Source organism: Euphorbia lathyris, chromosome 10, assembly GCF_963576675.1.
Source record: "Euphorbia lathyris chromosome 10, ddEupLath1.1, whole genome shotgun sequence".
In the NCBI taxonomy this organism is placed as follows: Eukaryota; Viridiplantae; Streptophyta; class Magnoliopsida; order Malpighiales; family Euphorbiaceae; genus Euphorbia; species Euphorbia lathyris.
Window position 1 is genome coordinate 13,592,352 of NC_088919.1, and position 10,656 is coordinate 13,603,007.

The following is a 10,656-nucleotide window of genomic DNA, read 5'->3' on the forward strand; positions in this document are numbered from 1 at the left end:
TGTAGCATTCAAATAATTATGCAAAGCTTCGTAATCTAAAATAATTTGAACGAACCCAATGCCTCACTATATCCATCAACTTTAATATCACAAAAATATAACAATTTTCAAAGAGTATAATATAACTCATCAATTATTATATTTTTATAAAATTCTAGAAAATCAAACCATTTTGAATATGTTCAAGTTCAAAAATTAAAGTTACTCTAAACAATTTTCAATAATTTCGTGCTAAATATTCATACTTCACCGGAAATTCTTTATAAATTACCCAAATAATAATTACCTGAAAATTTTAAACTTACCACACGAAGAACTTGAGTATACATAGTCATTGCAACCGTAAAGTTCAGATATACTGTTGAAATACTTTAAATCGTTCAAGAAGTCACCGAATTAGAAACATTTATGTTTCCTCCGGTCAAGCTCCGACCAAGAGCCAAAACACCCTATTTGCTCTGATTTCGAACCTACCCAATGGTTATTTAGCCTTCTGAGTTCATTTTTGGTGTCAGAATTGAGAAAAGAGGGCTGGAATATTGCAAATTGTTGACAACAATCATAAAAACGAAATTGCTTCCACAATTTCTCAAGATGGTAATTTTTCCCCTCTAAAATTACCCTGAACCGGTTGTATATGAGCTTCGTTTTGATGTAAGAAGCTCAAACTGTTGTCGGACGAGGAAGAACGGAAGTCACCGGGGTGAAAGAGACGTTGAACATAGGAAGAAGATGAAGTTTCTCCAGGAAACTACCATTTGCCCATAGAATTAAGTAGAATTTTCCCCCTTCGTCTTTCCACTTTTCTTTTTATATTTATAAAAAATGAATCCCTCCTAATCATGAAAATTATCATTTTTTTTTAAGAATACTTGAATCCTCCATAAAATTATAAATTAACACCTTAAGGACACATGGAACATCATGCAATTAGATTTTAATAATTTAAGGACACATGGATTATCCATACAATGATAATTGAAGAAATTAAGACACATGTAAAATTATGATATTATGATTTAATAAATGGAGGACACATGGATTATATTTTTAGTCAAATATATTCCATTAAAGACACATGTAGAATACATTTTGAATCTTCCATATCTTATTATTATTATTATTATTAATGGAATCCAAACAATGCTTTGTCTCATGAAATTTAAATTCATTTCTCATCTAATAGTAAACTCATTAACATTTCTACTTTCTATACAATTTAGTATTTGTCAATTATGAAAAAATAACATTATTTATCTATTGATTTTATTAGGTACTATGTATGAAAAGGTAAGAATTCGAATCATCACGTATCCTATTAATTAACCGATCATATATATTAATATTGGATATAAAATCTATAAAGTTTGGACACGGACGTGACAAATAGCATACATATTCAATAATAGCAAATAGAAAAATCTTCTCTGTGTATCCAATTTCAGTAAAGATGGGTAAAGCTTATTTCAACATTAATGTTGCATTCTTTGTCATCGCTATCCTCATAGCATCTTTTTGTAAGTTCGGATAAATAATTTATTAGTCCTTATATTTGTATTTAACATATTATTTAATTATCGTATTTTAGTAATACACTGTTCAGTTCTTAAATTTTAAACTTTTTGATATTGGTTTCTGAAAAATTGAGTATTTTGTTCATAATTTAATAAATTCATATTTTAAAAATAATGATTTTAGTTGTTAAAGATACTTTTTAATGTTGGGATAAATTTAGGGTCCAACAGGAGTAATTGTGGCTTTAAAATTTATTAAAAGGATTCATTAGCGACTAAGGCCCAGTTTGTGTTATCTACTGTTTGTTGTTGGAAAAAACTGTTTTTCCAAAAAGCATCTCTGCTTTTGTAAAAAGCTACTTTTCAGGTAAAAGGTAAACAAGATGTCACTAACCAAACACTTAAAACACTCCTTTTTGAAATCAAAAGGCAAACATGAGCATGAAAAGTAGCAACCAAACAGCTCCTAAGACAAGCTAGAGACTGATGTTAAACTGGTCTCTAAATTCGGTTGCTAACTAGCTGTTTTCATTGTCCTCACTTTCTCATAGCATTTTTCTATAAGTTCATTTTGTAATAAATTCATGTTATTTGTTTTTTTTTTTTTTGCATATTGTAATCGTTTTTGTCTCTTGGTAGATATTGACTGACTTTAACCTGTATTTGTTTTAGATTTTATTCTTTACCGTTTTTTTTTTGCTACTAATTGTTTTTTCTTCTAATGAATATATAAGCATTTCATAAAAATAATAATTATAAATTCACGTTATGCATAAAATTTTAAATTTCTTGACAGAAGCTTTTGAAAAATTAAGTACTGTGTTCATTTTGTAATAAATTCATATGTTATATTTTTTTGGAATACATATGCTATAGTTTTAGTTGTTGATAATAGGGATAAGGGGAAAAAAATAAAATTTTCCCATAAATTTCCGTTGTTATGATTTTATTTTAGTAGGAACCCGTTAGTAAAGCCGGCTTAGTAATATTAGGTCTTCAATTTGATCGATTTGATATGGTAGGGATAAATTTCAATTTCTATACGTAATATTATTTTTTTTTTACTTTTATACCGTTAAAAATGCGATAAAATAAAATAAAAATATTTTTTTTGTACCCCATAATATGTTATTAGAAGGAATATATTATTATTATGAAATAATTAATTAAGTGGGTTAATTATTAATTTTGCAGGCATATTAGCAAGTTCAAGAAAATTGGAGGGTCAACAAATAATTTTCCACTCTAATGCAGATTGCAAACCTCAACTATATTGTCGTACTAAAATGATCTGTAGTCATGGATTTTGTGGATGTATGTGACAACTCATGGATTTAGAGGGTCAACCAGTAATTTGCCAATTCTCAATTTTCTAATTAAGTGTATACACTTAATTTCTAGGAAATAATAAATAAAATTATGTACTTTTTTTCCTAGTGGAAAATAATAATATTTGGAATTAAAATTCCTAGATGTATTCTGAAATTATTTCAGTTTATTTTATCATTATCAATAAAAATTAAGTTGCTATTAACCTAGTTTAATACTCTCACTGATCTTTAATGGATGTGATTAGAATTATTAATTTATTTTTATATATATTTTATATTAGGTATAACGTTTAAAAATACCTCTAATAATTGCAGTCTGAAATAATTTTACGTCTAACGTCTAAAATGGTGCAATTTTTTACCATAATGTTGATAAGTTGGGTCAATTTGGGGTAAGTTACATCCATGGCCACTGAAATTTACATATTTTAACATTGTGATGATTGAACTTCAATTTTAACGGTTTGGTCACTGAACTTTATACTTTTTAACACTTGTGGCCACTCAACGCCTCAAAATGATTGTTGATAGTCTCAAAATAAAAAATCCAAAGAGTTAATGATATTCTAAGAAAATTTAATTCTTGAAATTTTTTGTTTTAAGGTTATTTATGTGTTGTTCAGTTAGGAGAGAGCGTGTGAAATTTTAGAAAGAGAAAGTTTAAAAAAAATGTGATTTTAGAAAATAAAAAATGCGGTTTCATGCTAAATATCATTATGAACAACTTTAATCCTCAAATATTTTCATTTTGAGGTCGTTAACAGTAAATTTAAGGAGCTCGTTAAAGTTGAGTGGCCACTGGTGTTACAAAATATAAAATTCAGTGGCCATACTGTTAAGAATTGAAATTCGGTGGCCAAATAGTTAAAATAAGTAAAGTTCAGTGGCTATGAGTGTAATTTACCCGGTTAATATGAGAAATAATTTATTAAACTGTTTTTTAAATCATGGATCTTATTATCTACAGTGTTAAAAATAATAAATAAAATTATGTACTTCATTTCCTAGTGGAAAATAATAATACATGAAATTAAAATTTCAACATGTATTCTGATTTTTTTTTTTGAAGTAATGGATTCTGAAATTATATCATCTTATTTTATCATTATCAATAAAAAAATTTAAGTTGCTAGTGACTTAGGTCTTGTTAAATACTTGAATTAAAATGTTAAACACTTATTTAATTTAAGTGTATTTAATAACGATCATTTCTCTATTATTTAAATTAGTCAATTAAATTTAAAATTACTTATTTTGATAAGTCAAAATAATCCTTCAATACTACAATATTCAACACTTAAATTTCAACATTTATTTTTTCAAAACTTAACTTTCATTTTTATCAAATATTTAGTACTCACTCCGGTCTCGAATACGGTTGAAAGTAAAACTTTAAAAGAGAAATATTTTAATAATCTAATAAACATTTTGTTAATTTTGATAAAAAATATTAAACCACGTATGATAAAGCATCCCGAATTTTTTAGGATAAATTACACCCATGGCCACTGAACTTTACCCATTTTAACATTGTGGCTGCTGAACTTCAATTCTTAACGGTATAGCTACTAAACTTTACACTTTTTAATATCGGTGGCCACTCAACTTTAACCAAATCCTCAAAATAACCATTAATGACCTCAAAATGAAAATATTTAAGAATTAAAGTTGTTCATGGCGACATTGAATTAAGATAGCACAAATGGTGTAATTGGCAGGTAAGGCTTCTACACATTTTTAAGGTTGTCCTCATTTTTAAGGTGTCCTCGGTTCGAACCTCTTCATCCTCAAACTTTTCCCTTAAATCCTTTTTTTTTTAATTTTGTCTTAAATCACTAATTTTTTTTTTCCATTTTGATTTTCCCTTAAATCTCAAGGTGTGTTTTTATCCAATTATAATTTTTTCTTTTAAATCTTAAATTTGAATATTAAATTTTATTATATTTTCCCCATTTTTTATCTAATTATAATTTTTTTCTTAAATTAAAATATCAATATTATTACATAACTTAATTATCTTTTTTATCATAATTATTAATTAATTTTAATTTTTTCCTTTAATCAAAATATCAATGTAAATATTCAATTGATAAATAATAATATACTTGTTTAGGGGTTTTAATTTCGGAAATTAGCGTTAAACTTATAAAAAAATTAAATATGTCTAAACTTTTCACGTTAGACAGTTTTAATTTTTTAGTCAACACATTAAAATGAAACAGTTTTATCACGATGGAAGCTAAAAAAAATTTGTCAGCCCTAACGGGCTAGACTCTTAAAAATTCGTCAACCCGTAGACTGAAATTAGCCCCCAGATCTCAAATCCTAGCTCCGCCACTGATCATGTGAGGTTTTATTCCTTACAGTACTTCTTCTTTTTTCATATAATGAAATTACAATTTCTCAAAAAAAAAAAAAAAACTTTTTTTTAGAAGACTATTTTTTTATTACATAAAGTTTAGTACTTTTATTCTATTCTGTATATAATTAATTCTTTTGAGTAATATTGATTGCAGTATCTAAATTATTTAATTATTTAGATTTCACTGGATTTAAAGATTATACTTTTATTCTGTATATAATTAATTCTTTTGAGTAATATTGATTGCAATATCTAATTTATTTAATTATTGGATTTCACTAGATTTAAAGTTTACTACTTTTATCTTGTATATATATTGAAGCTTATAGAAGCAAAATAGGTGAAGAAGTGAAAAAATCCAAGTAACTATGACAAAAATTTACCTCAATATTACCTCGCTACTCCTTGTTTTCTTCATCATATCTTACTGTAAGTTTTTATCACCATTTTCTTAGGATCTTTTGGTACTCAAAATATTATAAAACCTCTCTTTGGTCCCTATACTCATTGGACAACATCAATTTTATTCTTGTTCTCCAAAAGAGTCCAATGATGCTTTAATAGTTGAAGCTCCAGTTCCGATTTATTATTTTCAGTATTTACTTATATAACATGTTAATTAAATTTTTTTACCATCTGGTAGAATTTACATCAAACATAGTTAATAGGGATAATTTCAAAGATACCCTTATGGTTCGCTAATTTGCAGATAACGTTCCGTAGTGTTTTTTTCTTTGTCAAAGCGAGGATTGTGTTTGCTACTCATTTGCAAAATCAAGAACTTTTGGATTGACACTGCTAATTTGACCATTTGATGACCCTAAATTCTTCAACTTTTTAGTTTTCAGGTCATTTAAATGGTGTTTGGTGAGGAGAGAGAAAGTTGGTATTTATAAAAACAAAGTTCAAAAAATAATGATTTTGAAAATCGAAAATATAGTTTCATGGTAAAATATGGTACTAAATAAATTTAATTCTTGAAATTTTCTATTTGGAGGTCATCAACAGTCAAATTGACAATGTTAATCTAAATGTTATTGATTTTGCAAACGGATGACAAACACTACAAGAAAAAACGCTATCACCGATGGAAGAATCTGTCGGTGATAACCAAAATTGTGTCGGTGATCATCATCACGACGGAAGACCGACACAATTTGATGTGTCGGCGTTGACCTCGTAGGTAAGCCGCTGCGACAATTTTTTACCAACACAACAAACCGCCGACACAATTTCGGGTGTGTTTTGTGTCGGAAATACCGACTACTTTTAGTCAGTGACTTCCGTCGGACATTCCGGTAATATTACCAACCCATATGTGTCGGTGATGTATTTTTCAAAATATTTATTTAAATGATTCACCGACAAATATTGCGTCGGAAATCAGGAATTATTTTTTAAATTATTTTTATTTTTAATCAATTTATTTGGATTGAAGGGAACTCTCTAATATATATATATATATAATAAGCAAACTAAAAATTTCATATAAAATAAATCAAAAAAAATTCTACTAAACTATAAACTTCAGTAAATAAGAAATCTAATCACGCTAAAAGTCAAATTCAGCAAATTCAAACAAATACTAGCGGATTAAAGTAACTGCCAGTTAAACATCTTCCACTTTTTCATTTTCATAATAAGTTTCTGAACTATCAAATTGTAGTCGGCATATAAACCTGCAACTTGGACCAAAAATTAGAGTTCTCCACCAAGGCAACTGGCTTTAGGCTTCATGAAATTGCCACTTTACTCCACATACAGGAAAAACTAAAAAGGAAATTCAGAATCTACCTGCGAATAACCATCATCAAATTTTAGTAATACTTTTTACGTCCGGAACATGTGTCCGGCTGGATAACCTGAAAATAGAGCTGCAAATAAGGATTTAGAAGTTCTAAAACAAACATCATCTCCTAGGGACCTAAGAACAAACAAATAAGAAGCCTTGGACAACACTACACATCATATAAATATGAAGGAAATACAAGGAGAATTCAACTGAACTATTTAGTACTTTAATAGAAGATTCGGTATAAGCCCACCGAGTTGAAACTTCCACCGCCCAATAAAAAGGCATCTCTAAATCATGACATTGAAATGAAGATGACATATAATATACAAATGGCAAAAGAGAGGTCATTCTCACCCATAAGCACTAGTTCGCCCTGAAGAATAACTTCCATAAGCTCATATGCACCTCCACTACCAATCTACACATTACAAACAACTATTATCACACATACGAGCACAAACGGTTGACAAATTTTAAAGAGCTCAAAGTTTTCCCCCATTACATAAAATGAAGAAAAGCACTCAATACCCAACTAGAGATTTATGCACCTAAAAGAGACTATAATCACAGAATATACAAATCAGATTTATCGGTCCATACGTCCTTGCCTCTTACTATCTCTGCTATCATAACTTAAGCCATCTGAACCATCCGCTGAGACAGGAAGATATGACAGAACGGGTAGAAACGAAGAAACAAGAGATTTATCAATTTCAAACAATCTCATGCTAGAGAGAATTTCTCAGTTTCAACCTCACAAAACTTCCTACCTCAGACATTAGAGTTTGTACCTAAAGCAAAATTTATTGAACTTAAAAAAAATGGTACCTGCAGATCTTGTTTCCCTTACCCACTTGATACATCATACATCCCATACGAGAAAGCAGCAAGGAAGATGGCTATGGCGGTGGGTCTTTTGGTTGGAATCTTTCATCTCAATAGACAGGTGCGAAGCCACTCTGAGGAAGATCGTCTTAGAGAATCGGCATCGGTGATGATAGCAGCAAGGAGGAGATTTGGGAAACTGAAATAAATAAGAAATTAATAGCGCTATTGAAGAAACAAAGTTATAAACAATTATCAATGATCATATAGAGTAAAAAATATATATTTGCAAGTGCTATTCTACGGAATTCTTTCAATTTAGGAAACTGAAGTTGAAATCAGAAATCTATGATTTACAATAAAAGTCGACTCGATAAAGAGCTAATTCATGAGCTTCAAGAAGTAACATTTCACCTAACTTGGCAATCAAATGAAAACTCTAATCTATAACCAAATCAGACTCATCATCTGGAAAATTTGCAAGAACAATAAAATCCCCCTCCAAGTCCTCGGCATCAGAATATTCTTATCATCTTTATATGATTGATTGAATACCACTAATCAATCTTTACTTAGTGACTACAATTATAGATTAGTGATTTCAAATCATGTTTAATTACCAACTTTAAAGCTAGTAATTCATTAACAAGTTCATTAGCAGTCACTTTTTCTTCTGATTCTTAGTTACTATATTCAAATAAAACAGAAAGAAATGAAAGTAATTGATTAGTCCAAGAGGGAGGATTGTGTAATGGTGAAAAACATATCATGTGAATCAGGGGAAGTAACAGATACAAGTATAGAGACTATGGTCATTCAAGCTATAGGTACAGGCTAGAAGTAAAAATAAAGAATTTGATAGTGTTAAAAGTAAGAAAGGGTAATAAAATTTATAGGCAGAATGAGAGTGAGTAGTCTTTATTCGGATGTAAGTTTCATAGGAGCTGGAACAGGGAAGCAGCAGCAGCAGCAGAAATGGAGGAGTGGGGCGTTGGAAGCCAGCCTCACAGAGCATCTCATAAATTAGAACTTGAATTTCACCATATCAATAGTATTAGAATAGTGTAGTGCCACTACTGGTTCTTCATTTACTTCTTCTACTACTACTTGTGTCAAATTTCAATAAAACAACTTAAAACATGCATCACATTCAGGCCAAATTTAGAAACAAAATAGCAGGCACTCAAACAAGCATCACATTCAGACTAATTTTAGAAACAAAATAGTAGACACTCAAACAAGCATAGGTGAAAGAAGGAGAGATTCGGTTTGGCAAGTACTCAAAGCAGGCACTCACATTCAGTTTGTACCTTCAAAAATAGTCTCTTGGTCATTTTATCAAACAAGAAGAAAGCAAAACCTTTGGGGAAAATAAACTATCTAGTTGCTACAACATTAAAGCAAGAAGGGAGGAATTTATTTACTTTACCTTCTAGTGAGCAGTTGAACTCGTTTTCCCCAAAATCCTGAAGCTGTTGTAGCTGGCTTCCCTCTCCTTCGAGCTAGTGGCGGAAGCAGAGTAAGGATGGTCTTAGTTAGAAAATAGTTCTTTTAAAGATGAAGAACAAAACAACAAAAAGTCTTACCTGGAGAGCAGGTCGGGGACAGCTGAAGTCAGACCCAGGAAAGCAGCGCCGATTCCGGCGCGGCGCCGGTGAAGAGAGCAATGATATCGTTATAGGGAGAGAAAGTATATTAGGGTTAGAACTTGTTCTTTAGGTCAGACTCTTTCTAAATGGGATTGAACGTTTTTCCACTGAATATATATTTTTATTTTTTCATTAATTTTTTACTTTTTCTTTTCACTGAATAGACATAATTATAAATTTCCTTTATGACCGAATAAGAAGATAAATAGACACTATCAAAATTATTAGTAGTTACATTTTTATTTTTTAATTTTTTTTAATCAATTAATTAATTTTTTTTTTATTTATATTAAAAGATGGAAATATACTAATACTTAATTTTTTTAATTTACTTTGATAATGGACAAATGAACTAAAAATTAGTTTTTAACATATTTTTATTTCTTAATTGATTTTTTTTAATTTGTATATATTTTAAGCTTTTTGGTAGTAATATATATTTTAAGCTAAATATGAGCAAATATATTTTTTTTATTTTTTTTAATTTAGGCTCCTACCCATTTTATTGTCGGTGATTAATTTCATATGTTGGTGATATCACCGACACTAAAAATCACCTACTAAATATGTTGGAATTTGTGGCGGGAATAATCCGGCCAAAAATGACCTACACATTCCTTTAATGTGTAGGTCAATGTGTAGGTGATTTCCGAGGCATATTTTCCGTCGGTCTTCTGTCGGTGATTCCTACACAAAAAATTCCGTCGGTCGATTGTGTCGGTGATAGCGTTTTTTCTTGTAGTGAAACACGGTCCTCGTTTTGAAAAAAAAAATCCATGAGCTTTTTTGAAACTAACCCTAATTAATATTTATCAATGATTTAATGAGAAAATTTTCATTTTTGTCCCAATAATTTCTATTGAAAATTGACTTCTCTATTTTTACAGCAACTTTATACATATTCTAATGTTGAAGAATCGAATTGAGATGTTTAAATTAGAGATATCGAATTAAAATCTATATACGCAATAAACTTTAACGGATGTATTTTTGCAGGCACATTGCAAACTTCAGAAGCTTCAAGAGCAGTGAGCAAAGCAAAGGATTGCAAGTCAAAATTGCAAAGAAATGAAATGCATTGGAAAATGCAAATGTAGTCTTCATCAAAATTATGATTTAATTTTCAAACCACATTGTGACAAAGATAGCGACTGCAAATTCGGTCTCAAAACTTATGATT

At 29.5% G+C, this 10,656-nt stretch overlaps 1 long non-coding RNA gene across 2 annotated transcripts; it reads right to left on the reverse strand.

Annotated features, from left to right (window-relative positions):
* Positions 1-6,733: 6,733 nt before the first annotated feature.
* Positions 6,734-9,548, reverse strand: LOC136209367 (uncharacterized). 2 transcript variants are annotated; one of them, XR_010677506.1, is made up of 5 exons: positions 9,414-9,548; positions 9,257-9,329; positions 7,831-8,026; positions 7,357-7,420; positions 6,734-7,001 (listed from the first exon to the last, which is right to left on the reverse strand). It is a non-coding gene; the product is annotated as an uncharacterized lncRNA (long non-coding RNA). The 2 variants fall into 2 exon arrangements; XR_010677507.1 differs by having other exon boundaries at positions 6,734-7,069.
* Positions 9,549-10,656: the final 1,108 nt, after the last annotated feature.